Raw genomic sequence first — 27,524 nt, forward strand, 5'->3', positions numbered from 1 at the left:
ACTGGACACTCACTGTGTGGTGGGATGCCTCTGGTCCAGATTCCAGTTTTTCTCTTGACAGGAGACCTCATTCATCAGCTCCTGTCACCAAGCATCTGGCAGTGCCCATGGTAGCATACTCTACCAAATGGACTCGGTGCTACTTCTTTGCTCTGAGCAACGTAACAGAGACTAACAATGACAGATTCTTAGGAAAAGACAACTTGTCTTATGACATTACCTTAGACATGTTAAAACTAATGAGATCTTAGTTTAATTTCTATTATTAGTAGTCATATTTGGGGATTTTTATTGAGAACTAAGATTTACTTAGTTCTCTTGGTGATACTAGGTGATACTAAGGAACACTCACTCTTGGGGCTCCCATTCTCCTGAACAGGAACTGCTCTCTTCTTTGAGTGGGATGTCATGCTGAGTGAGAAGCACTCTTACTGGCCCATCAACAACAATTTAAAAAGTTTTCCTAATTCTTGGTATAAAATGTATTTGAGGCTTAGATCTGACTATGCAACTTAAGTGCTTAGGTAAGAGTTCTCTATGAAAAGCCAAGAAGGAAGAAGAATGGGTAAGATTGTGGCTATTTATGGTTCTTATTTCAAAAATAAAACCAAGAGCTAAAATTCACCTTGTATCTATTTTTAATATTATCACCCTTTTCTCTCACTTTCCCAGCCACTTTTGACAACTAGATTATGTGGCAAAAACAGTTCTCAGAAGCCTCTGTAAAATTTCCTTCCCAATCCTGGCTTAGGATCCTTAGCACTTCTTTCTTTGCCTCTCAAATCATAATATTGTTCCTGGAACAGAGCAGTTATGTATAGGTATGCAGGAACCCAAGCCTCCATCTATCTATCCATCCATCCATCCATCCATCCATCCATCCATCCATCTATCCAATCATCCATCTATCTATCTATCTATCCTTCCAAATACCCATCTACCCAGCCATCCACCCACCCCTCCTTCCACAGGAGTAAGATTTCAGACTTTGGAAAGAAAAGGAACCAGAGAGCATCTGTTGCTCCTTTTGTGACTGATCCTCTGCACTTTTTCTTCCTCCTACTTTAGCCTCCTTCTCTTTAACTTCCTCCCTCTCTTTAATGGACCTTTATTTTAATCTCTATTCTGGCCACTACACAAAACTGCTTTCTTACTGATTCCTTTCCTAGTCCTGTACCATTTTTGAGCATGCTGACCTGCTGCCAGAGCCATCCCAGGGGACTCTAATGAAGGCTTAAAGAAGAGCATGGAGCAGATATGGGCAGGGAGGGGGGCTAGTTAGGGATGAACAAGAACAAATGAGATTAATAGAAGACCTCCTCTACCAGGGGCTTTCTTTGTTGTTGTTGTTGTTGTTGTTATTGTGTGTGTGCTTTTTAAAAGATTTTATGTGTTTATTCATGAGAGACACAGAGAGAGGCAGAGACACAGGCAGAGGAAGAAGCAGGCTCCCTGCAGGGAGCCCAATGCAGGACTCAATTCCAGGACCCCAGGATCATGCCCTGAACCAAAGGCAGATGCTCAACCACTGAGCCACGCAGGTGCCCCTGTACCAGGGGCTTTCAATAGGTCAATAGGTTGTTTCATTCACAACAATCCCACGAAGAAGATATTTATGCCTCCCACTTTTAAAAATGAAGAAACTGCAACTAAGAAAAATGCCAGAAGTGAGAGAAGGAGAAAGCAAAGAAACATGGGGCAAGAGGGGCATCACTCTGAATGCTGCAGGTTCTCTGGAGTGGATCTTCTAAGAGATGAATAACCATTCTCCATGCCTACCCTCATCTGTTCTTGGCCCTTCTTTGCCCTGTGCCATAGCCTGTGAGCCTGACCTGGAAGGGCTGTTATTGTTCAGCAATGGGAGCCACTGGCAGAGGTTAAGAGGGCAGGAGGAGAGAGAGGGTGACTTATTCATCTTACAACCCTTGTCACTCTGTGGCCACTGTTTCTGTCCAGCTGCCTCTCTTCTTCTGCTACAGCTCACCAGGGTTCCAGCAACACTTCCCTCCCCTTGGCCCTCAGGTCAAGTGCGTTCATGGAGCCCCACTGCTGTCAGTCCCTCCTTGGTTCCCTCAGCCTTGCCCACACCTCTGAAAATCATCCCTTCCTTAATCTCTTCAGTGACACCCTTGGAGTGTATCATCTGTTTCTAACAGGACTGTATCTTAAACACTTCCTGAAATTATGTCTGTTTAATACTCCGCTATAAACATACCCAGAAGCAGTTTAGCCTCTGTATGAGTTTGCTAGAGCTGCCATGGCAAATTGCCCCGAGCTGGGGGGCTGAGACAACAGAAATTTATTTCTCACAGTTTAGGAGGCTGGAAATCCAAGGTCAAGCTGCCAGCAGGGTTGGCTTCTCCTAAGGCCCCCTTCCTTGGCTCATAGATGGCCACCCTCTGGCTGTGTCCTCACTCATGTTCCTTCTGGGCACACACCTGCTGGTGTCTTAACCTCTTCTTATGAGGACACTAGTCATATTGAATTAAAGCCTACTCTAACAGCCTTATTTTGACTTAATCATCTCTTTTAAAGACCTTTTCTCTCAACATAGATACATTTTGAGGTCCTGGAGTTTTGAGACTTCAACATATGAATTGGGAAGCACAATTCAACACATAACAGCCTCATTAATAAAATCTACCCAGAGAACATTGGCCTCAACTTATATTTATACCATGGTTTATAACTTTGCATCTGCATCTGATGCACATGAAAAGATATATCACAGTCCTGCTTGTGAGACCCTTCAACCGGTGCTCTTAAGAATGTGATGGATGGGTGCATCCCAGGCCCAGGGAACAAATCAAAGATGATTGGAAGATGAGATGGTGCGAATCCCCATCCCCAGATCTCAAATCATTGTTTTTAAAGGATTTTTTGAGAAACTGGTCTTTATGTCAATAACAATTGCTGAGATCTTAGAGATTGATTCTTGTAGGTTTAAATATAGCTACAGTTAATGACTTATAGATTATTGCAGCAAAGCCTTGCTAAAAGCAGTTTCCCACTCGATTGCCAGTAGAAACCAAGCTCAGCCAGGCTAGGGAATCTAACAGTGCCCCATAGTCTTTCTGTAATTCCAGTTTTTTGAAAGATAAAGAATCTTCAGGGCAGTGCCATAAAACGTATGACTACAGATATGCAGACGCACTACAGGTATGTTCTCCACGTACTGTGAAATCACTGAGGGCTCTGGGTGTCAGGCAGTGCTTAGCATTGTGTCATCTCCCGTCCATGTGCCCACATGTCTTCCTCTCTTCCTTTCCCTAGAATTGGTTCTTTAAATCTGAAATAAGAGAGCATTGATCTATTACTCTCCCCACCTATCCCCACATGCAATAGTAATAGTAATAGTTCTCCTCAAATGATTCAAAATGAAGTCTTTTTCTCTTTTAAAATGATCCCTGTTGGCACGCCTGGATGGCTCAGCAGTTGAGCATCTGCCTTTGGCTCAGGGTGTGATCCTGGGGTCCTGGGATCGAGTCCCACATGAGGGTCCCCACAGGGAGCCTGCTTCTCCCTCTGCCTGTGTCTCTGCCTCTCTCATCAATCAATTAATGAAAATCTTAAAAAAATAAAATGATCCTTGCTATATTTTTTAAATTATAATGAAAGCTGAAGTCTTTCTGAATCAATAAATAAGAGACTTCCCCTCCCAATAACTTTGGCCATTTTAAGGCTTATTTTCAAATTCTGTAAATATCCATCTACCCATCTATGCGTAACCCCCTCCCACACATACAGAGGAAGTCCCAAGAGCCACGGAGAAAAGCAGGAATGCCTCTGGATAAACAAAGACCCCAGGGTCAAAGCTGGGGCAGATACATTCCCACCTCCTCCCCCTCATCCCAACATCCTGCTGCTCAGAAACATCTTAGAGAGGTAAGTCTCAACCTTTCAACACAGGACATCTGAGGACACGATGTCCCAAAGCCCTGCACTATCCACCATCACCTTTTAATTCTCTTTACGTACTTTGTGTTTTCCCACCTCTCTAGCCCAATTCAGAAATTCTTTGTCCCACGAACACTGTAGGCTCCTATCCGCAGACACTATTTCTGTATGCTTGACTCGTTGTCTTTTAAAAATTGGCACTAAATAAATGTCCCAAGGCAATCCATCGACAAGCATTTATTGAGCGCCTGTTCTTACATCCAGGGCAACAACAGTGCTTGCTAATCAATTTTCAGTGGGCTTTGGGCACTGAGGTGACGTGGCGTGCTGTTTAACCCAGATAAAATGCGTTGTGACATTGAACTCTCATTTTCAGGTATGGCACTTCAGTGTGTGGGGCTAACATATAGCCTTGTGCGAATAGGTGCTTAACACTCTAACCACTTCCCCCTGACAGATTTTGATGCAGTACCACCATTAAGATTCTGTGGCTCCCTGGCAAATGTAATACAAAAACATTTGAAAAGGCAGTATGGTCTAGATGGAGAATAACAAACGATGTATAGTTTATTTGCCAAGACATGTAGGAGGTAAATATAAAACAAAACTCTCGCAAGTTTAGCATTTTTCTTCTCCAAATAGAATGTTGCTGACTACAGGCCAACTACACAGCCTTGCACAGTTCCTCACGTTAAAATTGGCCGGGAAGGAGATGCCAACCCTGTTCAGCATTTGGATGCCTCGCAGACATTTGCGACTTTGTGGCCAGATACTGGTTTACTCCAACACCTTATTTGTAACCTGCCTCGCAAATAACAAAGATATTAATGGTGGTACTCTTTGATACATTCAGCCTTTCCCTGTGACCAAAGATCATTATTTTAAATGTGCAGCTACTCTTCCTTATGTGTGTCAAGCAACAAGTATCGTTCTGTGGAAGCAGTAAATCTCAGCACTTCGCAGGTGCCCAGGTAGGAGATTTCAGTTAGCATTTTGGCAGGACAAATCCATCGTCTTCAAAACGTGCGATTCAACTCAGAATAGTTACCGTGTGCTATGGCGTGGAAGGCACTACACAGGTCCTGGTGTCCGGCTCTAAAAAGAGACTGAAACAAGTGCACACATAACTGGCAGAGAAGGCAGGGTGCAGGGTGACCTGCAGATGTAGAGGAAAGTGAACCCACTTCTGGTCAGAGGCTCAAAAAAGGAAGGCTTGAGTGAAGGATGTGGCATTTGAGATGGGATTTGAAGAACGGGAGGGATTTCAGGTATATAAATAGGAGGAGCCCAGAGAGTATTAGGCCAGGTGGACTTTAAACACCTCCCTCCCTCCCTGCCTTCCTATGATAGCTAACATTGATTGCAAAGGCAGGTTTTGAAGTATCTGTTCCATGATCTGATCCATTTCAGCTGCAAAATATTCCTATACGTTTGTCCATGAAACAATCTTATGCCATTTTTCATATCAGAAAAACAAGGCACAGAGAGGCTAAGCAATTTGCCTAGAGTTGTGTAGCTATCAGGTGGAGAGCCAGAATTCAAATCCAAGCAAGCTACTAATAGTCACAATGTTAAGTACCCCCTTAAATCTTAAGCACCTGCCCTCAGGAGCTTGGGCCCAACATTTTGGGACTTGGCGGCAACTTCTAGTTCTTAACTGAACTCTGTTTTTGGGCTGGTGCTCTTAGTTGGACCTCTGTCTTATTTCTGAAAACAAAATTCCCTGAAGTTATGTTTTTTATTTGTAAAAAAAATCTTTTGGGGCGCCTGGGTAGCTCAGTCAGCTAAGCATCTGCCTTCGACTCTGGTCATGATCCCAGGGTCCTTGGATGGAGCCCCCCATGGTGGCGGGGGTGTGGGGCGGGGGTGTCCCTGCTCAGGGGGGAGTCTGCTTCTCCCTCTTCCTCTGCCCCTCCCCCTGCTTGTGCTCTCTCATTCTCGCTCTCTCTCAAATAAATAAAATCTTTTTTTAAAAATCTTTTTATTGTTTTCCTTATTCAAAAGAACAGTTCTTATTTACCGTAGAGTAATTAGATGATAGAGATAAACAAAGAGGAGAAAATGGAAAGACTTCCATAATTCCACCTCCCACCCCCTTAACATACTGCTGAATACCCTTGTAGACCATTTCTGTGCATGTGTTACATAGCTGGGGTGAACACAAAAAATACTTTTTCTCGCTTAGCACCAACACCAATGGTCAATAAATATTTATTTGTAATGTGATTTTAAGTTGTTGCCTCCAAGTGTTACCCTCTGATAGGGAGTCAGATGCAAAGCATGCAGGTGGGGGAGGGGTCATTTGGGGTCTCCACCAAAGAAGAAGGCAGTGGAACTGGCTGAATGCAGGCCGAAGTAGGTAGGAGCAGAGGCGGTAGCTTTGGAAAGCGATCCCAGTGATAAACCCAGCTCAGGTGTGGCAGAGGGGCATGACAAATGTAAGCTGTTTCCCAGCCGGTACAGGAGACTTCAGAAGGGCAGAGCCAAGTGTATGGGAGGGGCAGGTGCAGAGCCAGGTCACAGGCCAGCCCCTGGGGGCCAGCTAGTGAGGCAGTGGAGGTACAGGGAAAGCAGGAGGCAGGCCCAGCCCAGGAAATGAGACTGCCAGGAATGAGGCAGGAGAGCACACCCAGATGAGCAGCTTGGTCTTCCTGCTGGACCCTTCCTACAGGACCTTCTGGGCTCCTGCCCTCCAGAGTCCAGCAGCTAAGGACTGTGCCCACCCTGTGGATTATGAGGCAAAGGCTATTCCTACCCACCCTGAGCAGATGCTGTTGCCTTGGAGAAGTGGCAAGGATGACAGATTTCTGTGACTTATTGTGAACAGTTGGGACAGAGCTGTACTAGGTCTGGGATTGACATTCTATCTTATTTTCATTGCTCAACTAGGCTTGAAAAGTGTACCTTCCAGGACTCTCGGACCACAAATCCATGACTGGGAGCTTGCTCTGGTCTGTGATTTTCCTGTCTGCTCAAGCATTGTGCAACCCCTCCAGGCCCTGTACTGGGTTTTCCTTGTGTTTGCTCACATGCCTCTCAAGCTCCCCATTCTGCAGGCCAGCTGGGATTTCCTCCCCCGACACGTACTGGGCCTGTCCCCCCCCCACTCCCTCCCCCAGGACCCCTGCACTGCAGGAGTCAACCCAGCAGTGAGGGGTAAGAATGCAGGCAAGCCACAGCGCTAAGGTTGACATGGGCTACCCATGACACAAAGTATCTTGAAAGGCAGGCCAAGGAACCCGACTGACTTCAGAAGTAAATAGAGAGCCACTGAAGGGTTCCAAAGCATCAGACTTTGAAAGATTTATCTGGAAGCAGTATGGGGGATAGACGTACATGGGGAGAGGCTAAAGCAGTGGTTCATTCTGGCTTCTTTAGAATCACCCAGGAAAATGCTGTTTTTTATTTAATGCCTAACGCCTGGCTCAGAGACTCCGATTTAACTCAGACAGGAAGATATTTTTAAAATACCATGAGAGTTTTAAGTGAGAATAGGAAGTCCTAAAGAAAGGAAATTCCCTCAAAACATAACTGAGTTACGGTATACTTAATCTTTTAAAAGCCACCAGTGAGGAGTGTCTGGCTGGCTCAGTTGGTAGAGCATGTGACTCTTGATCTTGGGGTCATGAGTTCAAGCCCCATGCTGGGTTAGCTTAGTTAAAAAAAAATAAGCAGTAGTGAAAAGCTATTTCGAGGATTAAATTCACTTCTCCATACCCTCTTTAGGTCTCTGGTTCTTGCTCTCTTAGTTTTGCACAGTCCTAGAATTTGGGTCCACTACACTGGCACCCAACGCTCTCCCGCACTGCCTCTGCCCCTACTTACCAGCCTGCCACTCCTGCTCACCTAAGTCCTAGTCCGGTCACCCCAATGCTAAGAAATTTACCAAATTATCCAAATTCTGCATCTGCCTTCCAGATGGGACTCAGTCTTTCCCCTTGGTATCCCGTAAGCCCCCCTCCCACCCCCTTCTAGGTCCAGCTGGTAAAAAGGGAGAGATGGGAGAAGCGCTGCAAAAAGGAAGCATGTTGGTCATGGCACGGAGTGGATGTGATGGGGCACTGCTGTGACATTACAATGGAAGGAAAGAAGAGAGAGATTCCATCCAACCACCGCGAATTCTTGCAGCTTATTAACATTTTCTGAGACAAAAGCCCGTAGGAAGAAAAATATTTCCTAGGTTGCATATCTGTAGCTGTGGGAGGACTCGTGTTTCCGGCAACAGTGTAAGCGTGGTGGTTAACGCCAGAGGAGGATGAGCTGACAGGTGTGGCAAAGCAGAGCAGGAGCCTGTCAGGAGGAAAAGATAATAGAGATTAGTAAACCCTCGCTGGGGAGGATTACAGCCTCGCAGGAGCTGTGGCTTGGGAGTTGCCAGAGGGAGGAAGAGAGGCTCGGTGGGAAGGCCTGTGCTGGGTCTGCCTGCAGCCCCCATGTGAGCTGAATGAGCTTTCTCCAGCATGTCAGAAGGATTTTCCCTCCCCACGGAAAACAAAATGATTACAGTTTAAGACAAATGTAGGCTTAATTTTTATGTTTCCTCCATTAGTTTAAAGATTTTATTTATTTATTCATGAAAGACACACAGAAAGAGGCCGAGACACAGGCAGAGGGAGAAGCAGGCTCCCCCTGGGGAGCCCGATGTGGGACTCGATCCCAAGACCCTAGGAGTACGACCTGGGCCGAAGGCAGGCGCCAAACTGCTGAGCCACCCAGGCACCCCTTCTTCCATCAGTTTAATGGTTAAGATGGACTTGGTGTGGAGCTGGTACATAAGACAAGGATCTGGGCTAATGGGGACAGAGTCGTGCTTCTGTCGGTAGAGAAGACCCATGGGCTCTGAGATGCGCGAGGAGGCCCACAGGCCCACAGAGCGCCCACCCAGGGACTCCATGATTTGTTATTCATTCTCTCATGTTCTTTTCCTTTTGGACTTCGTTTTAAAATTCAGACACTCTCATTTAGAGGTAACACATCAAGCACATTTGCACCAAGGTGTTAATGATTTCTCACATCTTCTTTCCTGATGGCAGAATGCTGACTAGGGGTGCAATCCAAAGGTTGGATTATGAAACAGAGGTGGGGAGGGGAGAGTTATGTGTACAGCCACGTCCTGGCAGCATTATTCACAATAGCTAAAAGGAGGAAACAGCCCAAATATCTATTGAGAGGCAAATGGATAAACCAAATGAGGTCTGTACACACAATGAAACATCATTCAGGCCACAGGCTACTATGTGGATGAATGTTGCAGATAGTATGCTACATGAAACAAGCTAGTTATGAAAAGATAAATACCTATGATTCCATTTATGTGAGGTACCTGGAGTGTCCAGATTTGTAGAGACAGAAAGCAGAATGGGGCAGGGGTATGTGGCAAATGGGGAGTTAGTGTTCAACGGTTATGGAGTTTCAGCTTTTCAAGATGAGAAAGTTCTAGAGATTGGTATGCTCAACAATGTGAATATTCTTTAAACTACAGAACTACACACTTGAAAATGGTTAGGAAGGTAAATTTTACGTTCTGTGTATTTTATTACAGTTTTTAAAAAATGTTGAGGACAGTGAAAGCCAAAGATAAATGTTGCCTATTTTGAAATTTTACAATGAGCAGGCCCTGAATGAATTTTTTTTGTTTGTTTTACTTTTGGGTTTTTTCATTGTTGTTGTTATTGCTGGGGTGTTTTGTTTTGCGTGCGAGTTTTTTTAAGGGACAGAAGGGAGCAATGTGTTGTAGCTATTGCTTTTCTATTCTGGAGTTCCCATCTCTAAATCTTCACTGGTAGGTGTCTGGGTGTCTGTCACCATCAGCACCATGCGTAGGAGCAGCAGGTCTGCTCCGTTACCCTTTACTGAAGGTCTGCTATAGTGCCAGGTGCTTTAGGCTGTTTCTCTGAGGACTCACAGAAGCCCAACTAGTTAGGCTCTATTATCCCTATTTTCCAGATGGAGACACTGAGATCTGGAAACTACTCTCGGATCAAAGGGCTGGTAAGTGGTGAAATCTGGCTTTGGAAAGTTCTTTTTCTCCCCACCTAAGACTGGTATTCATATTCCCCACAACCTCTTTATTCACCTTAAAAGATTACAAAACACTTATAAGTAGAAAATAAGTGTCTTCGTGTATTTTATTGAGAGCAAGTAGGGGAATCAGAGTGAGTAGAAGAGTCCAATTAAAGGACAGCCCACTGTGTGCACAGCTCCAGGCCAGTTTCCCATGCACCTGATCTTCACTCTATGCATTTAATCAAAACCTAGCTCAAGAAAATACCCTGTATCGTTAAGATACATATACACAGAGTTAACAAAAGTTTGTGAGCTCTTTTGGCACCACCAAGAAGCTCAGGAGCAAGGATTTCTGAGCTTGTTGTCTTCTCTCTTCCAACCAGGTAAGGGTAATGGGTGGAGGTGGCTGTCAGCCCACTCCTCACTCTTGTCCTGACTCAACTTCCCACTGCTTCTCTCTGCACTTAGGTCACAGCTCACACTCTGACCTACAAGGCTCTTTCAGGACAGCCCTGGCTGCTTCCAGCTCCTTCTCTTGGCTGACACATGTGTCCAGTTCCACCTTAAGTTACACATCACTTTCTCATATCTTTTTCATAATAGTAAGCACCCCTATTTATTTACTGTACTGGGCACTGGGTTAAAAACTTAACATATGGGGGCACCTGGGTGGTTCAGTGGTTAAGCGTCTGCCTTCAGCTCAGGTCATGATCCTTGGTCTTGAGATTGAGTCCTGCGTGGGGCTCCCTACAGGGAGCCTGCTTCTCCCTCTGCCTGGGTCTCTGCCTCTCTCTGTGTGTCGCTCATAAATAAATAAATAAATAAATAAATAAATAAATAAATAAATCTTTTTTAAAAATGCTGAACATATGTTCTCTTTCTTCATTTGTAGAGCAATCCTTCAAGGTAGCTATTACAGATCCCATTTTACAGATGAGGAAACTGAGCCTCAGAAATATGCAGGAATGTGCCCATGGGCACAGACCTAAGAAGTGGCAGTCGGAATTTGCATCGGACCTGCCTGACTCCAAAGCCAATGCTCTCAAACATGAACTGTCTACATGACCAAGTTGTACTTCTCAGACACTACTCACACTACCCCACCACGAATAACAATCCTTGATCCCACCACCCCTGCCCCCCATGTGCAGGCACTTTCTGTGACTTTAGCTTACTCACCTCCACAGCACCCTGGTCATGCTTACTACTGTTAGTGCACAGGTATTGAGCACCTGCTATGGGCCAGGCCTGTGTGGTGTGCACATGACAGCGAGGTGAACAAGTCATATCATTATAATTTCTTTGAATCAATCCTCTGAACCAAAAATATTGGGCTGCAAAATAACTTCTATGAACTACTTTGCTCACACTTGTCATAAACCAAGTTTCCTGAGCATCGGTGACTGGGAGAGAAAGTGGTGACCTCTTCTTTAAATGCCCACAGAGTATTTTCTTGCAGAAAGGGAAGCACATGAAGATTTGGTCATCCAGGTGTCCTGCAAGGTGCTTTTAAGAAGTCAGCTGCAAAGGCAGGAATGTTACACAACTAGAATTTTGGGGTCGCAGGTATCCAGCTCACTCATCTTCAACTTATCTTCCCTAGATGTGAAGGGGCTCCTGCCTCACCTGGCTGACACTTCAGAAAACCATCAAGTCATCCACTGTCACTCATGCACTGTGTCGACAAAGAACAAGATGCCCCAGTGTCAGGGATTCTGTCCCCAGACGGTAAACCAGAGGGAAGCTGCATTAACTCTCGTAGGCCGTGAAAGTGCCATTTACCAGATTACTATTTCACAGCAATCAGAGCACCTGCCTCATTAAATTAAATAATGATAATCACATGGCTCCATTAAAACATGTGAATAAGAAATTAACTAGCACGTAGAGGCCTTAGGAATTATATTCTGTGCCTTAGGAATCATGTTTGCTCCATGAAACATGTCAAGTCAGGGAATTCCACTGTTAATAGGCCACCCTGTGAAAGGCAGCCCAGCCTCTTACCTCTTAACTACTTTGAATCATCAATATGGAAGATAAAACAGCTTTGGGGAAGATGATTAGATATTGCCAGCAAAGGCTGGCGCTATGTAGCTACAACCTTGGGAATGTTACTTTTCTTTCTGGAAACACATTGGAGTGGTATATCAATCAGCCATGTGGGCCCCAACCTTTCACTCCACTTTCCTTCCATTGAGAAATGTTGTATTTATGAGGCTAGGCTTATAAAGGTAAATATCTCTGGCATCTGATCAGAAGCTCTTTTCCCCCCTGTTTGTATTGCCTATATTCTTGGTGTTTCATGTATTTCTTTTATTTTAAAAAAGGCAGTATTAGAACCTGTATTCTCATTGACTTCTGGTCTACGATTTTTCTTCTGGAAAGATGTTCATTAATATGGTAGGACTAGGGGATCCCTGGGTGGTTCAGCGGTTTAGCACCTGCCTTTGGTCCAGGGCGCGATCCTGGAGTCCCGGGATCGAGTCCCACGTCAGGCTCCTGGCATGGAGCCTGCTTCTCCCTCCTCCTGTGTCTCTGCCAATCTCTCTCTGTCTATCATAAATAAATAAATAAATCTTAAAAAAATATGGCAGGACTAAGTCATAGTTATTTCTTTATAAAAGGTAGAGGAAACCAGGTTTGGGGGTGATGGCAAATGGGATTTTAGCCTTTCTCTAATTGTTGAACATTTTCTAAAGAAGCATATATTTATGCATTACTAATTTACTTAAAAATTAAAATGTAAATAAGCATAAACAATAATGTGGCAAAAGCACATGTAACTGATTTGGAGTTTGCTATTGATTCCCCTAAACTCAGCTGAACTGATGTCTTCCCTGGGTCCTTGCTCCCTACTGATGAATTCACTCAGTCTGCACAGTTTCTGCTGTTGCTGCTTGGCCAGGCCTGTGCACAGCCACCCAGTGCTGAGCACTCCACATTTCCTGGTAGTGATTTCTGCCAAGCCTTGTGGGGTAAAGCTGCCCATGCCCAGAGGGCTGCTTCCTACACCCCCAGAGCTTCAGACTCTCTATGATCCCAAATAGACTTCAGTTCCCTTCAGATCTCCCAGCCCTGTCTTTTTGTGCATGATATGGGGGGAAACATTCCTCTCCCTAAGATTGATTTTAGTCTTTGAGGCTGGGATGAGCACCATATTGGGTCTAGGCTCTCTGCCTCTTTTCCTTGACTTGACTCAGGAATTCACATGTTCATCATTTGCTTCAAGGACCTTAAAAACATTCTCTTTGAAGACCCTCTTCCCTTTGCAAATCACTCAGGAAGATAATTTGGAGGAGGAAAAAAAAAAGAATCCCCTCTGGCCTCATATGTAAACAGCTTAGATTTGGCCTTATATATTTACTTATACATGCATGTGAGGAAATATATGTGTGTGTATTTGAAAATGTAAAACCATATTTATATATGTAGATATAGAAAGGAGTACAGAAATCAACTGCTAAAAGTAGTGCCTCGCTATAATTTTACCTCTTGTTGTTTTCAGAATTTTACTTTTACTGTGGCCCAATATATCCTTATTAATATAGTTCCAGCTCATAATTAATTCTCAATGGGACGCACTATTTTTACATGTTTGGAAAAAACTCCTTATGCCTTTAAATATTGCTATTTAAAAAAAAAAGAATCTTGCAAAGGCCATCAGAGAGTAAAAAGATTTCAAAATACCAGAGGTTTATTATTAATGCTATTTTACATAATACATTCAGGATGACTTGTAAATGATGAAAAATTATGGTATAAAATTCAGTGAGTGGCCACGACCAACAGAGAAAACGTATGGTTAGGCACTCATTTTATGTTTTCACCTTCCTGTATCCACTACATCTTTTTTTGGAATTCCGCTTACACAATTAAATATATGCCCCTTGACACAAACACATGTAAGATACATATCCCTATGAATAAATGGAAAAAAGAATGAAAATGTACTAACACAAAGGAACTTTCTTGGTTTCTTAAATCACTCATTCGATTAATCTCACTTGGTTCTTAGGGTGGCTAAGCTTGGAAAAGCAGACTCAAAAACATCTGTTGTCCAGAAAAAGAATCTGTAATTCAAGACAAAAGAGTTTAAAAAAATGAAGACAAGATGGACAACAGCTCATTCAGCTAGAACACATGGTGTTTGTGTCAGGCAGGTGAAGAAGATGGGCATGTTTACCTGCATCTTTAATTTGCAGTGGCTTGGCTCTTGGCATAATCCATGCGCTCAGCAGTAAGAGAAAGCATGCTTAATTACTTAAGAGACCAAGAGAATAAGAGCAGGATCTTTATTAATGGAGGCGTTTCTGGCCTGTTGTGCTTCTTCCTTTGATAAGATGATTATGGCTTTATCGGTTCCAGTCTTGTCAGGACCGTGGACAGCTCTAACGCAGCGGGGAGTGTCTCCTCCGTCTCCTACTTGTAGAATTTTAGAGGAAAATAGACCTGAATGATTAACTATTTTCACACCTCCACCTTCTGGACAAGGAAATGGATGCTCATAAAAGTTAAATGACATGTTCAAGTGACACGCTTATGTCCAGAAAGCAGTCCTTCCCTGAACATAGCACACCATAAAGAAGAGAACATTAGAGGCAAAGGGTTTAAATCCACATTCTGCCTCTTAATAGCTGTGTGGAATTGGGGCTTCAGTTTCCTAATGCTGTAAAATGGCTCTAAGGATGTCTCTGATGTGTAGCAGTGAGCCCAGAGATAATGGGAAATTCTAAGCCCAACCTGACCAAGATTGGTCATAGCTAATGATAGCTAATGATAATATCAACAGTCAGTCCACGTACCTTACTAAGAAACAGCTAAGTGCAAAATACCACCAAGGGGCTGTTGGCATGCCCAAATCAGCAAGACTATGAATTCCAGAGAGCTTGGAGCTCTATCTGACTTATAAGCCATATATCCGCCCTTTAGGGCAAGCAGTTTCAGAGATAATAATTTATCCTCTTTTTTCTCATATCACAAGGTTTAAGTATTAGCAAAACCATATGTCCATAATAGAGTAGTTGGAACCCACATTTATCACCTTAGCAAACTGGGACCTTCCGTGCAATCTCAACACCTTGCTCTATAGCCTTCTAGACTGCATGTTTTGCATCAGTCTCTCCCATCCCACGTGTCTCTCTTGCTTAGATAGTGTTAATATCACCAATATCCATGCTCCCTTTCTCTGCACCTAACCCTTCCACTCTGCGTGGGGTGTTTACTGAGCACCTGCTGTGAGAAGGCAGGCATAGTTCTTGGCTTTGTGAAGCCACCATCCAAGGGAGAAGACAGACACTAAAAAAGCAATTACAGTAAAATAGGAGTGTTATCACCTATAAAGATCTCCCTGTTTCAGAGTAGTGAAAAGTAGCTCTTTCTTATAAAGAGCTTAAGGACTCTCATCCAAACTGAAGAAAAGTGACAGAAGAAATCATTATTATTATAATGGCCCAGTTGTCTCCTCTACAATAGATGCATAATGGCAAAACCCAGAATTTCAAATCTTATAAAATAAAATATATGAATTTTCTTAGTGCTGTCATTTTTTTCCTCCACTGGAAAAAATAACATCAGAATGGAATCTTTCTAATATATATAAGACACAAAAGGAAATCTTCTAGAAGTGCATTAAAATATACATCACAAAGCTCAACACTGTGCCAATAATCACATTAGAAAGCACACAAAGGATTAAAGTTCAGATTATTGATAGATCAGTGAAGAAGGGGTGTTTGGGAGTTGTTGATTATATGATTAATGTGGATGTGTATTTTGTACATGCTTTTCTACTTTTGAGCCATGTTACTTGATTTATTACATAAATTTCACATCTAAGTCTTATTATACAGAGCATAACTAATACTAATAAGGATTTGTGTGCCAATTTTCATTTTTACAGAACTTTGTAAGCATTAATTAATCCATTCAGCCCTTTGTTGAAAGAGATATGTTTTGCATCTCTAGCTTCAGAGACTAAGGACTATGTACACTTCACCTCAGGGCATTAAGGGAATCAGTGCTACAATCTGGGTATTTAAGCACAGAAAATCCCTGTCCTCATTTGTACTTGTGTTCTTGTGGATGTGTGTGTGTCTAAGTATGTTTTCCCTCACTCTCTTTAACTTTTGTTTTTTTCCTCCTATTTTTACTCTCCAATCTTAGAAATCAGCAGTCAGAAAAAAACTTATGTTAAAAAAGAAATTAGGGTGCCTGGGTGGTTCAGCGGTTGAGTATCTGCCTTTGGCTCAGGACATGATCCTGGGCTCCTGGGATCTAGGCCTGTATCGGACTCCCCCACAGGGAGCCTGATTCTCCCTCTGCCTATATATCTGCCTCTCTCTGTGCTTCTCTCATGAATAAATAAATAAAATCTTAAAACAAAAGAAATTAGAAGAAAAAGAAGTTAAACTAAAAAGAAAAATATATAGTTTCTAAATAACTCATACTAACTTATATGATACCCAACTGTCCTTCCCATGATTTACTACTATTTTGTTAGAAATTATCATTAACAGCTATCCCGTGTTGAGTGAGTTTTATACTGGGCATTTTGCCAGACTCCCAGGATGAAGTTGTTCCCCCCAGCTCTTTTTTTTTTAATGAAAGAGAACAAGGTCCTTGCTTTCAAGGAACTTATGGTATATGGGGGGGGGGGAACCATGGAAATGGGTACCTGTGATATGCTACGTTAAATGATATGATAGCTGTACTCCTGGGTGTAAAGACAGCATTCAGGAGTGTTTGATCTAGTCTGAAGCAGTCACGAGAGAGTCCCTGGAGGAGACGAAGCCTTAGAACAGTCTTAGGAGAAGAATGAGAGCTGTCAGAATGAGGTGGGGAACCAGCCAGAAGAGCAGCACAGACAGCAGCAAGGAATCCGATCCAGCATGCTGAGTATGTGTGTGGTGGGCTGGGATGGCGGGGGAGAGAGGCAGGGAGAGAAAGCAGCAAAGTGTTTATCTCTGTTACAGCACAGTGATCCAGGTAAAGAGTGAAAGCAGTCAAATTTGGAGCACAGATAGAAGCCAACCCCACAGCTAATGCGAAGCCATAATTTCCTGCTGGTGACACTGTATTATCTATTTTGTACACATTTAATGGAAAGAAACTGTATTTCTGAAGGTATTTTTCTTAAAATTTGCCTCTTTCATTTGAGCCTCTGATGGCACCAGCAGCTATAGTTTCTCAGGATGCCAAGTGAGAGAATGATTTTTCTGCCTTGTCATTCATTCTACAAATACTGATGTAAAAAAATTTTTTTTTGAACAAAACAAATACTGACATCAAGCTCTTCACTGGATGATAGTGAATGCTAACAAGATCACACCACCCTCAAGGAGCCCATGGTCCAGGGGGGAGAGGAAGCAGCGACACCAGTCATTTTCAAATTCCAGAATACAAGCTAATACACATATGCTCAAGGGATTACAAGGACACAGAACAGGGGTGTATTCGTCAGCGCAGGTGGCTGTAACAAAATACCATAGGCTGGGGGCTTAGACAACAGGAATCTGTTTTCTCACAGTCTAGGAGGCAGGAGGTCCAACATCAAAGTGTCAGCAGGGTTGTTTTCTCCTGAGGCCTCTCTCCTGAGCCTGTAGAAAGTCACATTTTCCTGGTGTCCTCATGTGGTCTCACTACTCTGTGCACCTGCAGGTCTGGTGTCTCCTCCTCTTGCCATAAGGACACTGGTTATATTGGATTAGAGCCCACCCTGGGGGAGGCTCATTTTAATTTAATCACTTCTTTAAGGGCTCTGTTTCCAAATAGAGTCACATTCTGTGGTACTAGAGGTTTAGGGCCTCAACATAGGAATTTTGAGAGAACACAATTCAGTCCATAACAAGGGGTATTTATTTAATAACTTGGTGGTGGGGTGGAGGAGGATCAAGAAAGGCTTCCCAGATGTGTTTCCCAGGGTGCATTTGGGAGGATAATAGTTGGCAGGCGGAGAAGGACATGAGACACGAGGATGTGGAAATCAGAGGGCACATTCCAAGTGGAGCAGGCTTGCTTCCAGGCTATGAGGTGCCTTGGTGCAAGTCAGAAAAAGGCATCCTCAGGTGTAGGTGACAGAACCACTTCTCGGCTTCTGCCTATACCTTCCCTTTGTATACTGGGGCTTCTCTGCTGGGAGATAGGATGCCAGCACTGCCCCACCTGGGCCTTGGGATGCACAGCCTGGAAGTTAGCCCTCCATGAGCCATGCTGGGTCAATGCAGGAGGACAGCCAGGGAGAAATGTTCCTCTTTTCCAAATCACACAGGGTAAGAACCCATGGAGACAAGCCCCCATTACACACAGAGGGAGACCCCTTAGTGTCAGCTTTGCCTCTTTCCCTGCTTCACTATTTCCCCGTTTCCATTCCTACTCCACAGAATCATTTCCCAAAAGAAAGTATCTGTCCACAAGTCCGTATTTCAGGGACTGCTTTCCGGGTTTCTCCTGGCCTAAGACTGTGATCATACAATTTTGGGATATTTTTTAGAGTAAAAGGAGGAAGCTAGAACAAATTACCCTGGGACACTAGGCATGAAACTGAATGTTACCAGGCTTATAGGGACATATGATTAGTACTTTTGTTTTCTCATTCTTAAAAATTAAGGAGCTGTTTACACATAGTATAACTCATTCTTTTCAGTATACAGTTCCGTGAACTTCAACGGATATATACAGTTGTGTAACTACCACCACAGTCAAGATATGGATACAGTTCCACACACCCTCATATCCCCCTGGGCCTCTTTGTAGTCAATCCCTCCCCTGGCTTAGCTGTTGGCAATCAAAGATCTTTCTGTCCCTTATGCCGTTGCAAAAGTGTGAGTAAATGGATTCATCGTGTCTGTAGCTTTTCGAATCTGACTTCTTAGCACAATGCACATAAAATTCACACATGTTGTTACTTGTATCAGGAATGTGTTTCTTTTTATGGCTAAGGAATATTCCATATTATAGATGTCCCACAGATTGTTATCCATTCCCTAGTTAAGGGACTTTTGGGTTGTTTCTGGTTCTGGCAATCATGAATGAAACCACTATAAACATTTGTACACAGACTTTTGTGAGAATATAGATTTTCATTTTTATGAGGGTAGTTATGTAGGAATGGGGTCAGTCATATGGTCAATGTGTGTTTAATTTACATGAAACTCCCAAACTGTTTCCCAAAGTGGCTGTATCATTTTCCTTTGCTACCAGCAACATGTGAAAGTTCTGGTTTCTCCACACCATCATCAGCACTTGATAACATCGGCGTGGCCAGCCTCCTTTTAATCCTGCTGAAGAGTTTGAACTTAATCCTGGAAGCAAATAGGCAAACTGCTCAAGGGATGTAAGCAGAAGGTGCCATGGTGGGACCTGTGTTTTGGGGAAATCACCTCCTCTTCAGGGGGACTGGTGATGATGCTTTAAATCAGGAAAAAAATGATGAGGGTCTGAATGAAAGCAGTGGCAGGAGAAGTTTCAAAGATGTGTAAGAATAGAATAAATAAGACTTGATCTCCTAGGGGTGTGAGTGTAAGAGAGACAGAGAGACGAGAGAGACACAGAAAGAGATAAATTGAAAGAGTTACATAAAAACAGTTGTTTCCTCAATTCTTTTGTCAGTTGCTTCAGAATAACTAGAAAAGATTACCTGGTAGCTTTGCTAATTTTCCCACCAAGGCTGAATTAGCTGGGTTGATGCAAAATAAAGCACAAATAAAGAAATAAAGTTTTATTAGTCTTATGGACTGAATTGTGTCCCCTTGAATTCATACACTGAAGTCTTAAACACCCTCCCCAGTACCTCAAAATGTGATGCTATTTGGAAATAGGGTCTTTAAGGAAGTAAGGAAGGTTCAATGAGGCCAGAAGGGTGGGACCCTAATCCGATATGCCTGTTGTCATTATAGCAAGAGGAGGAGACACCAGACATGCAGGTGCACAGGGTAGTGAGGCCACGTGAGGACACAGGGAGAATGTGGTTCACTCCAGGCTCGGGAGAGACCAACTCTGCTGACCTCTGGATCTTGGACTCTCGGCCTCCTGGACTGTGAGAAAACAGATTTCTGTTGTCTAAGCCCCCCTGTCTGTGGTATTTGGTTATGACAGCTCTAGCAGACTAATATAGTTAATTCACACATTTCTCCAGATAACAAAGATCTATTCAAGTTTTAAAACTTTTAAAATGTCTAATCATTTTGGAGAGATATATTTCTAAGCTGTTTCTATAAATGACAATGTAATGAGCATATTTAACCCCTTGTTGATATGTGCAGACCCCATCTATCTTCATTTTTTTTAATCAGGTGATAATGTGGTGCTGCCATGGCCTCAGGTAGCTGAGAGTGCAGAGTTATCTGCTTCCTCCCAGGGTGGCCCCGGCATTCTGTGCTTGTTGAGGACTTTGGTGTTTCTAGGGCTGGTTTTATTTTTGTCTTGGTCTCCTCCCCCACCAGGTTGTATTTTCTTCTGCCTTTTCATGTTCTGCCTTTAGAAGCTCCCACATTCTCCAAAGGTGCTTCTTACTGGCTGTGAGTTGGACACCAGATAACCATGTTTGCTGAAATTCTGTCTAAATATTCATGGAGTTTTGTCAAAAATCCTGGGACATTTCTTTTGGTGCCTCCAAGATGCTTTGACTTCCTTCCCAGGTTTTGGTAGCATCACATGTTTGAGATGGCCATCTAAATGACTGCCAGGTATGTGAGATGTTACATTTTGGGCCAAAATGATGGAGAATCCTCCCTAAGAGGTACAAATGGTTTCCCAGGGGTCTGGAAAGTGTGGTTTATTTATATCTTTCACCTGTGTCCTGTCTGCCTCTTCCGGAAGCCTGCAGTCTTCCAGCGTGTGCAGGCTGCTCTGTGGAGCTGCTCTCAGAGATGCTTCCCTTCTTGCCTTCCCAGCTTGACATTCTGCTGAATTTGTAACTCTCCTGGAAGACAGATGCAATTTATCTTCCTACATCTCTATAAAGATCCAGAAAGATACACCAATTCATTAGAATTCATTCAGAACCATCACAAAAATCAGGGCCCATAGACCAATGAGGCAATTTTTTAAATGTCAAAACAAAAATCTTGAGGACCAAAATTGAAGTTGAGCAAATTGGCCCATGAGACAGAGGCCATGGGTATTAGTTCTGATTTGGCACAGCCAGGCTGAAGGAAAAATGCTCAAGCCTCCTGTTCAGCTCTGAGCTGAGCTGCATTAAGGACACTGAGGACCAGCTAACTGCCTATACACTGACCACACTCATGCCATGGCTTCCTAAGTATTATTACAGAGGACCAGGGAGCAACAAGGTGGACAGGTCATCCTTTTGAGCATCCGCACTGCTAATTCCAGAGCCATAAACCTGTCTCCCCTCCATGTCTTTCCTGTGATATTTTAAATCTAACATCCTTACTCTGCCAAAAGATATAGAAAAAAGATGTTTCTAGTTTATTTTATGGATACAGTCAGATCCAGGTAAGCCAATTACCTATTCAAAGCAGGATTTTTACTCAAAAACACAAGCACCAAATGAGAAAGCCAACAGTCCCTTCCCTACCACCTTCCTACTACCCCCATCAGCCTTCAGTCCCAGTCACACCTCTCTACTGGAACACTGGTTCACAGGACTGTCATTGAGATTAACAAAATGGCACTCTGTGACCTTGAGACTATCATAGAGCTTTCATAGGGTTTCCAGGGCCTCTGAAATAATGTGAGGAGGTTGGTTGGACCATTGAGGAGTCTGTTTCTAATCAATATTTACTCCATAAATATTAAGCACCTACTATGGGCAAGGCAGTGAGCTGAGTACCATGGGAGAGGTTGCAAAGACAAGACAGACTAGAATCCTGCCTCCAAAGATCTTACTGTTTAGACTTTAGCAGGGAATAGAGAATCATACATAAATGTCTAGACCACAGATAGAAAATGGATGGATTCAAGATGGCCAATAATTCTTTCCCACCAGGGGTGCAGTTGCGTTCCCCTGCCCTTGAATCCAACTGACCCTGTGGGCTGTCTGCACCAATAAAAAGAGTGACAGTGAAGCTGTGTAATTTCTAAGCTGGCCCTCAAGAGATCTGTACTTTCTGCCATTGCTGCTTAGAATGCTCCCTCTTAAAAGCCATGAAAGTAGTTCAACTTCCCTGAGCCTGCTGAACTATGAGGAAGCTCAACTAGCCACATGGAGAAGAGGTTCTGTGAAGGATGCTGATCAGGATATTGATCCTAACCTCATTCACAGGATATACATACTGAGATATTTAGACACTGAGAGGCCGAATATACAGTTGACCCTTGAACAACATGGGAGTTGGGGTGCCAACTCCCCAAGCAGCTGAAAACCCACATATAGCTTTTGGATCCCTCAAAACTTACCTATTAATAGCCTATTATTGCCTGAAAAACTTACTGATAACCTGATAGTTGATCAACACATGTTCTGTATATGTATTACATACTGTAATCTTACAATGAAGTAAGCTAGAGAAAAGTAAATGTTGCTAAGAAAATCATAAGGAAGAGAAAATACATTTACAATGCTGTGCTGTGTTTATAAAAAAATCCGTTTATAAGTGAACCTGCACATTACAAACTCACGTTGTTGAAGGGTCAACTGTATGTAACTGACTCTCAAATACTTGAGAAAAATAGTCTCTCGCTCATATAATACATGATATAACATAAACATATATTACATAGATAACAAAACAAATGGAACAAAATATTAACAGTATGTGAATCTGGGAGGTATGGGTGTTCTGTGTACTATTCTTACCCTTGCAATGTTTCTGTATATTTGAAGTTACATATTTTCAAATTTAAAGTTACTGAAAAAGAAATTCTGATATAGACATATTTATCCTTGTAGATAAAGAGTATATTAACCTGATGTTTACCCATGGATGACAGCGGCCCAAGAGAAACCATATAACCTTGCTGGGCTTCATTTAATTTAATCCAACATTTATTGGTGAACCTGGCCTGTCCCTCTCATATTACTAGGATGATTTCGGACACAAAGTACATACTCAGGATGCCAGGTTTCATGGCCCTAACTCTGGCCAGCAGTGTGGCCACTGAAGGGAAGGGGTGAGGATATTCTAGAAGGCCATCAGGCTCTGTCTGCCTCCACCCATGGAGAGGCAAATCCTAGCTCTTCCTCTTCAGGTGGAGGAGCACGGTCTTCATTTTACTTTGTGCATTCATATGGTAGAAACTAGAAACTTCTTACACTGCCGGTTTAAGGGAAAAGCCTACACACATCCCTTAACCCTACCGTCCTCTTCATGGCCTGAATCATTCTACACCAAGTATTTCCCAGATATAGCTGTGTGTCATGTTGGGTGTCACTATTTGCCCTGTGCTATAGCTTAATTCATGGTTTAACAAGGGGTGGTATTGTTGACTATTTTAATTTTTATTTGATGGCCTCTACAAGCTCCCATGTTATTTATTTATTATTTATGTTTAAATATTTTATTTATTTATTTATTTGACAGAGAGAGAGCACAAGTCAGGGGAGCGGCAGGCAGAGGGAGAGGGAGAAGCAGACTCCCAGCTGAGCAGGGAGCCTGACTTGGGGCTCCATCCCAGGACCCTGGGATCACGACCTGAGCCAAAGGCCATCCAGGCACTCTTACAAGCTCCCATTTTAGAAAATGTTCACAAGAAGAGAGCTTGTGCGAGACCCTGCTCTGGATCTGTGCCTTCCTCCACAACCTTCTTAATCCGAGATTTTTCAGCCTGTTTCTAAGCAGCAGGGACTTGTCTAGTGCAATCAGAGGCGACCTTAATTAGAATCTAGATCTTCTAACATCTCCCTGCTGGTTAGTGCTACTTTCAGAAACAGACTGCTCGAAGCGAGGCTGCAGGCTACTGCGTGTGTCTGAAGGAGAGGGAGAGAATATGATATTCACGTGGTCTACGGAGGCTTAGAGCGAGGGGGCCCTTTGCTTGCAAAAGGGAGTCCAAGCAAGAGAGAATTAGGGGGTAACTTTATTTCCTGATCTTCTCATTTCCCTACCCTCTGCGCCCCCTGCCCCCACCCAATAGCTTTGGTCCAGGCATAGACTCAGGAGGGGTGGAGAAATTAAGAAGAAAGAGCAGAATGGGGATAGTGTGAGTGCAGAGAGGAGAAAGCTCTGAGCTCTCCCTCCTCCAATTAGGCCCTGCAGCTGAAAAACAGCTTAACCCTACCCATCCTGGCAAGGGTGTGAAAATGTTCCTCCCCACAAAGCTGCTTTTAGCCTTTGCCTTTTGAAGTAGAGATGGGAAAACAGGGGAATTATGTGGGGAAAGTGCTCTCTTATTTCTTTCCTCCAATCTTGGAAAAGAGAACTCATGCAAGGAAACAAGAAAATTAAAACAAAAAACAAAACCAAGAAAACCCTTCAATACACTGGTCTACTGGATGCATGCCCTAAGCAATTCTGCAAAATAGACCTGATCTCAGGGGGTGATACAACAAACCAGAACTATTACCAAAGATAAAAATGGATGGGAAGAGACTGAAATTATTATTTGCCTAAAAACCTCTGTTTGTGGAGTACAAATCACCTACAATGTACCATCTGGCAAGCTACGAAGTCAGCTTTAAGCAAGTGTACCTACTGTCATTTACATTTTAATTATTATATCTTATGGGACAGCTAAATTTTATTGAAATACAAATTTGTTTACCCAAATATCTCTTTGCCATATGGCTTAATAATTGGGCCTGTCTTATTAGCTTCATGGGGTCAGGATGAAGAATAATGATGTTTCATAATAGCATGTTATTCTAGAATAATGATGTCCCAGCTATAACTAATAAGCAAGTTCCAAACCAGCCTTGGGAGCTACACTTGAAGACATAAAATATCATTTGAAAATCTCTCCTCAAAAGAATTGTTCTCTACTGCTGCCCTCAAATCATGTGTGAGGGATTTGAATTGATCTTAAAATAGACAGAAAATACAGAAGCCAGTCTTTGTGTCTGGGGAGGGAAGAGCTACCTCTTCCGAGGTTTATTCATTCCTGACCAAGGAACATTTTATTTTGTCATAATAGAAAAAAAAAGGGCTTTTTTTCTGAAATGACATATTTTGTGATGAGACAGGAGGCTCCTTCTACCTTGGAAAGAGGAAGTAGTTTGTTTTGTTTTTAAATAAATCCAGTATTCCCTCTTTTCATTTAGAAATTCTCTCCTTGATCCTCAGAATTAGTCTCTGAAAACTAAAGAGGTTTGGAGAAGTTAACAGGTCAGAGGTTCTGCTATGACTTTCTTATTTCCTCTCTCCTTGTCTGCTGCTGCTTGAGAACAGGGAAGAGGAGCAGAGGCTTGTTCATTTTCACAGGGACAGTGATTTTTCCTTCCTTGTGTGAACAAGGAAAGGAAAGATGCCAAATGCAGGGCTCAAGGGTGATCAGAGCTTCAACCAAATCCAGAACAAGCAGCAAAGCCTTCTCTTTGATTTGCCCCAAAATCAGGTTGGGATTGCCATTCCCACTGCCATGCCTGGGTCACCCCAAATTGGTCTCAGTGGCTAGGAAAGACTAGAAACAGAGGCCAAGAGCCAAAGTGGTTGGTAAACTGGAGTCAGCCATCGTTGGCCGTGGATTAAGGACATGGAAGTCAAGAAGGTATAGCCAAGCCAGTTCTAATTCTGGCTGTGTGAAGGTGGAGCTGTGTGGTAGGTGGCTGTACCTCAGGAGCTGGCCACCTGTGTGCTGGCCCTGGTAGGGATAGCAGATGAGGAGAGCTACAGGGATGCTCCTGAAATCCTGGCCAAGAGGAAGTGCCACCTTTCCTCCCTGTCCTTTTTACAGAGCTTCTATGGATGATGATGATGATGATGATGATGATGATGATGATGACAAAAGGCACCTTTATGATTCTGTCAACTGTCCAGTCACATGGCACACATAGTGTCATTATGTGGTAGGCAGGTTGGATGATTATGCCTATTTAAGAGACAAATCAAAGCTCAGAGAGTTTAAGTGATTTTTCCCTATCTCACAGAAATAAAGTCAGAATTCAAATGATTCAGGGTATGTAACTCCAAATCCTAGGTTCTTCACTACACCAAGGTTTCTTCCTAAAATCTTCTAAGAAAACTGAACGTAAGAAAAGAGGGTTGGTCTTTAAGGAATATTGCAATGCTGAATAGTGCGCTCAGCCTATCAAGCTCAAGACTCTCAAGGTAAGGTCGTACATCTCCATCTTCTGTTTATACTTTTTTATTTGACAAGTTCAAGGTTGCCTGGAAACAACTAGTGGAAGAAATGAAAAGCCAATATCACATCTTTTTTTTTTTTAATCCAAAAATTCAATTCAATTTATTACTCAGATGGGAAGTCTGATTTTAAAAGTCTATTTTTATATGGCCTTTGGAAAGGTAGGTTTCCTTCACTTTAACTAATAAAACTTATTTGAAATGACTTTGTAAATTCACAAGTGCTTTAGAAATCCCATGAATGCCAATAGTGTTTCCCATTAATCAGATGATGCTGTGGGGAAGGCAATATAAAATGTAATCCTTGGGGTACCTGGGTGGGTCAATGGTTGAGCATCTGCCTTTGGCTCGGGTCATGATCCTGGGGTCCTGGGATCGAGTCCCGCATCGGGCTCCCTGCAGGGAGCTTGCTTCTCCCTCTGCCTATGTCTCTGCCCCTCTCTCTCCGTGTCTCTCATGAATAAATAAATAAAATCTTTAAAAATAAAATAAAATAAAATGTAATCCTTACCTCCAAGCTGCTTATTATCTAGTTGGAATTGGCAGTACAATCACCAAAAGAGAAGAGAGTGGATGAATGAAAGCCAGACAGAAAAAGGAAAGGTGTGAGCAGGGATGAGCAGGGACACACACACAGATCAGCACCTCAGGACTGGTGGGTGGGTAGACCCAGGACTTCGCAGGCAAGAGAAATGCATTAGCACAGGGACAAAGCTGAGCTGAGGTTTGAGGGCAGAGTCCTGATGGGCCTGGAGCATTTCTGGAAGAAAGCAGGAGCTTGAACAGTCATGCTGGGCAAAAATAGAGCCAAACAAAGTGACTGGGGTTCTGACTTATGCACAATGCAGAGCCTTGGAAAATTTTTGAGCAGTGACACTACATGATCAAATGGCGTATGTTCGTGTGAACCTGGATATACAGACTGACCCACTAGGAGACCGTTGGCCCCCGGAGTCAGAGAATGAGAACCTGCCCAGAGAAAGAGCAATGAGGATAACTAGAGAAAAGGAGATGGAAAAAGGCACAATGACTATAGTTACCATGCATTAAAGATTTCTGCAAGGCCCTAGTCAGGGACCCACTGGGCTTTAATTGGGTTCAGGGACACCTGAGATAGTCCCTGAACAGGTAAGGGGGTGAGGAGAAAAAAATAAAAAATAAAAAAAATAACCAGAGCAAAAGGAAACAATGGTGCTTTTTCAGACATAGACTCTGTCTTCCTCAGCACTTTCCTGCTTCTCTGTCTTTAGCTTCAAGGACACCATCCATCCATCCATTTAGCCAGTCAATGGATGCATAGGTACTGCGTCCCATATGAGCAGGAGCCGTCCTAACTTGTTTGAGGTCCTCTTACTGATTTATGTCTGCTTCTCTCTGTACCCCGTCCTTTCACTTTGACCATGACTGGCTTCCGAGCTTCCATTC

General features: G+C 43.1%; 1 long non-coding RNA gene across 1 annotated transcript; it reads right to left on the minus strand.

Annotated features, from left to right (window-relative positions):
- Positions 1 to 7,926: 7,926 nt before the first annotated feature.
- On the minus strand, positions 7,927 to 25,706 carry LOC140616424 (uncharacterized). Its single transcript, XR_012016917.1, has 3 exons — positions 25,571 to 25,706; positions 20,692 to 20,821; positions 7,927 to 8,187 (listed from the first exon to the last, which is right to left on the minus strand). It is a non-coding gene; the product is annotated as an uncharacterized lncRNA (long non-coding RNA).
- Between the last annotated feature and the right edge of the window lie 1,818 nt (positions 25,707 to 27,524).

This window comes from Canis lupus, chromosome 24, assembly GCF_048164855.1.
Source record: "Canis lupus baileyi chromosome 24, mCanLup2.hap1, whole genome shotgun sequence".
Classification (NCBI taxonomy): Eukaryota; Metazoa; Chordata; class Mammalia; order Carnivora; family Canidae; genus Canis; species Canis lupus.